General features: G+C 33.2%; 1 protein-coding gene across 3 annotated transcripts in view; it reads right to left on the bottom strand.

Annotated features, from left to right (window-relative positions):
* icln (chloride nucleotide-sensitive channel icln) overlaps nucleotides 1-4,285 on the bottom strand; it is a 33,464-nt gene that overhangs the window by 14,553 nt on the left and 14,626 nt on the right. The window lies entirely within an intron of this gene.

Raw genomic sequence — 4,285 nt, 5'->3', positions numbered from 1 at the left:
GATATATACGTACTACGCATAAGATTTCGCGATTTTGGCATTAAATAACACTCGCTATGTTGAACTTAACCATACTGCATACACTTTAGTGCCTCTTAGACATTCTTTATAAACGATCAAGCGCTGTTGCAAGTTTGATAAGTTGACAGAAATCATTATTTCCAAAATGAAGCAAGAAGTTTTAGTTCTCTATCCTTTCCTTCCTTGAAAAATCAATTTATTGGTGTATTACAATCGATTATTGAATTTATTGTACGCTACTATAGGCCTGAGGAACAAAATGCACTATGGGTTGATTCTGGGCAGCACTTGGTCCAGAATCTGGCACCATCCTTTGTATGCTCTGTCACGTCATAAATGTCAATGGTACCCAGCGTTGCAAGTCGGGACTTTGGTACTTTTTGAGTTAAAATAGCGGGATTCTTCCGTCAGAAGTGGTACATAGTAAAAAAACGTATATAATCAAAGGTTTTCAAATATTTGACTTAAAATTACGTTTACGTGACAATAGATAGCAAAAGTAGCCATAGAAAATGTATTTTAGTAAAAAAATAATATTTTAAATCAGATTTCCTCTATCGTTAAATTCGTCTTTAGAATAAAAAAAGAAAAAAAAAAGTTTATTCTTTAGATTAATATGGCGTTTCAAACAATAGTCTGGTGAAGTGAGTGTCTCTCTCCGAAAAGCGGGACCGAGCCTGTCCCGCGCGGGACATTTAAATTTGATTTAAAAATCGGGACGTCTGGCAACTTTATTACTTTAAAGCGCTGTGCTGCTCCTACCTCAGGCATTGATTAAGTGAAGCTATACCTATAAACATCAGGTGCTCTTGGTTGTCACTTGTCACATCCGGACGTAGCATAGAACTTGGTTTAATCAGTAATTTAATTTAATTGATCAGATACATTCTTGATGATAAATGTTGGTGTACGCCAATTGTGTATTTGAAAATGACTTCATTTTGTTACGTAAATATATTTCGTATAATAATAATTTGGTTTTATTAATAATCCTTTCGTTATTTTGTATCTATGTATGTTGTTAATTTAGAACCTCTTCAAGACATTACAACTGAACCTTTCTATGCCTATTTGATTGCTTGAATATAACAAATAATTGAAACATATCAAAAACTAAATTTTAAAATTCGACAAGTACATTCAGCAAAATCATTTCAACAACAAACAGTTGAACTAAAACATATTTGGTCTATTTTCTTTATTTGGGGCTCGATGGCGTAAATAGAACGTATTTATATATTTTAGTGACATCACAAGCTGTCCAATTTCGTCACTATTCGAAAAACAATTTTGCATTTAATTACAATTTCAAATAATTCGGTATCAATTTTTGAATTAATTTCCTTTTTGTTACAAATTATAGTGTTTTTTGCGTAATTGAATATATTAATTTGTGAATTTATGAAGCCAATTTTTGTTAATTTGACGACATAATAAATAATGATTTTTTATAGTTCAATTATTGTTTTACTGATCCAAAAATTATAATCAGTTTTGATATTTCAAAATTGTTCTGTTATTATTGAATATGTACTACATATTTCTAACAATATAAAAGGAAGAGTTCGTAATTAAATTATGAACCTAACTAAAACCACTTATCAGCAAGTGTGTTGACAACTAAATATTGTAACTTATTTTTATTTTTATTTATTTTATTTGGTGCACAAAACAGGGATACAACCATAACATACAAAGCTTTTAAAGCAGGCTATACAGTAAAACTTGTTGCAGCTCCAATAAAAAGTGCACACAACATACAATGCTATTCGAGTTAACAATAATTATACATAATACATAAATTATAAATAGAAAAATAATTATTTAATGTTAATTAATAATGGAAACAAGTTATTAATATTCTGCATCTTCCTATATTTTAATTTCACTAATTTTTACTACCAAGTTTATTAATTAATATTTAATATTATTTATATATTCCCTCATCTCTAGTTGACTCACAATCCTTGCTTCAAACTCTGTAATATATTTAATAATATACATTAGTTACATTATATTTTGTGGATTTGTCATTTTGAATAAGCTCTTAAAGTTTTTAATAAATATCAACATCGGTTGGCATAAAAATGTTAATGTTTCAAATTATAAATAAATAGTAATATATTCAATAGTTAAAATGACATTACATAGTTATAATAAAGATATTTAATACAAAGTTCGATTCACAATTTCAATGTTTTTAACATTTTTTTGCCAATCTTTTTGGGAATGGATATTGTGTCAAATGGAATTGAGACTGTGAGAGTTGTGTATTAAAATACATATTTAATCGTGTGCAATGTAAACATCACATTCGATTTATACGTAACTAGCTTTTGGCCGTGGCTTTGCCTCTGTGAATAAGATATTGTCTCTTTCTAAAACCTGGATAAAACTGTCGTTTGTTTGTCCCTGGGTCTCAAATTTTATCTAAATCGGTTCAGTAATGTAAGCGTTAAAAACTAACAGACGCATTATATTCGCATTTATATCATTACGGATGTCACATAAGGCGTTATTGCTCAATTTGTTCACTTCACTCGTTAATTTTGGTGAGCACGTTAATATTCACTAGGAGCCATTTACTAGTAGTTAAATCTATTAGAAGTGCTTACTTTATCCGCCTGTATTTGTGACAATATTTGAAAAAATATATTTATAACAAAAATGTTATCGAACATATCTGTATGTTAAACTTATTTAAAGACTGTCAAAATCAAATTAAAATGAAGGCACGATTGATTAAAATTAACTGCACTTTGCATTTGTAAAACAGTCTCAATTCTGTGAGGAAACAAAAATGATTTGTTTCACGATTAAGAGCTGAATTTGCTTAGGACAGGTTAATATAAGGAAATAGACATTTTATCCCGTTATACATAATATAGAATTCAAATTAATATCCAGATACAAGTCTTATATCTAGTTGGCGCCATTATCGAGCTATACCCTACTCGCTAGTGGCGCCAAATTGCCCCCTTACAGATAAAACAACAAACCAATTGGCGCCACTGTCGATGTTATGATAGTGACAAGACCTAACTCGCCAGTGGCGCCAACTATAGTCACGTTGCCGAGCACGTAGAATTTCGTCTAATGACCCCGAGCTACCCATCTTTATCGCTCGCGCGTAATTATATTGCTGTTGCAACTGTACGACGGACGGCCGCAGTGTGTGTGCGAGCGTGACAGTAATATAATTACGCGCGAGCGATAAGGATGGGTAGCTCGGGGTCATTAGACGAAATTCTACGTGCTCGGCGACCGGACTTTAGTGAGATAAAAATTAAAATACATAGTATTCTCTGTCTTGGATGAAATGTTATAAATCAGTCATTTTTAACCGTTCAGAGTTTCCCCTGTTCTATCAAATCTGCTCTATTCACAACAGTAAGTAGATTACGCGATTTTAGATTACACACAATGTAATTTATCGAGACTACGCATAGTAGTCGTTAGATGTGGTTGCTAGAATAAATAATATAAGTGAAACGTTGAGTGTTGCGTGCATGTCAGCCCGGACTGGTACAAAACAAACAACATTTGGGAAATTAGTTTTCATAAGTATTCATAGCGTTATAGTTAAGCAAACATTTTGTTGACACGTTTTATTTTTATTTTATAGAAAGTTTTCTCGCATGATTCTATCGGAGTACAAAAGTACAAGTTCTTTCACACGACGCTATATTCTTGATTGTTAATAAAGATGAAGTATAATGTATTGTGTTTTCCTAATAAAATAGTAGTGTAATATTTGCGTTTTATTTCTTACTGCACAGACCCCAAGATAAAGTAACAGATTTAACTTCGCAAGAACTGTAAAAGAGACGTAAAGAAACGATCACGAAACTAAAACTGTCACGACTAATAATAACTGTTTAGCCCTTATAAAAATATTAGCGGGTAGTCGCATATTTGCTTCGCCAACTTTATTAACCTACCGCCATTCAATGGTCGCAAGCATCAGTTGCCCGGCGACGCTCAATGCGCACACCCGTGTCGCGCGCTCTGCGAGTCTACGAGTGACGTCACTCCTTAGGAAGACCGTGTTTTCTGCTATTGTTCGTGTGTGTAGCCGTGCTCCGTATCAGCATCAGCTCTTAGGATACTCAGGCAGTGCCCCACCGTGGCTAGGGTCGACTTTAAGGTAAGTGAAACTCAGATTATAGATCGTTTCATCCACGAAGACGCGCCCCACTAATTTTTGGTCGAGGGAAGCGCGGGGAGTTTGATTAGAGCAATCCGAGCGACGTAGCGTGGGCAG

This window comes from Ostrinia furnacalis, unplaced genomic scaffold (genome assembly GCF_004193835.3).
Source record: "Ostrinia furnacalis isolate ACB-3 unplaced genomic scaffold, ASM419383v2 OfSCF0940, whole genome shotgun sequence".
In the NCBI taxonomy this organism is placed as follows: Eukaryota; Metazoa; Arthropoda; class Insecta; order Lepidoptera; family Crambidae; genus Ostrinia; species Ostrinia furnacalis.
Note: the sequence above shows the minus strand (reverse complement) of the source record. Positions and strands in the feature narration are given on the sequence as shown.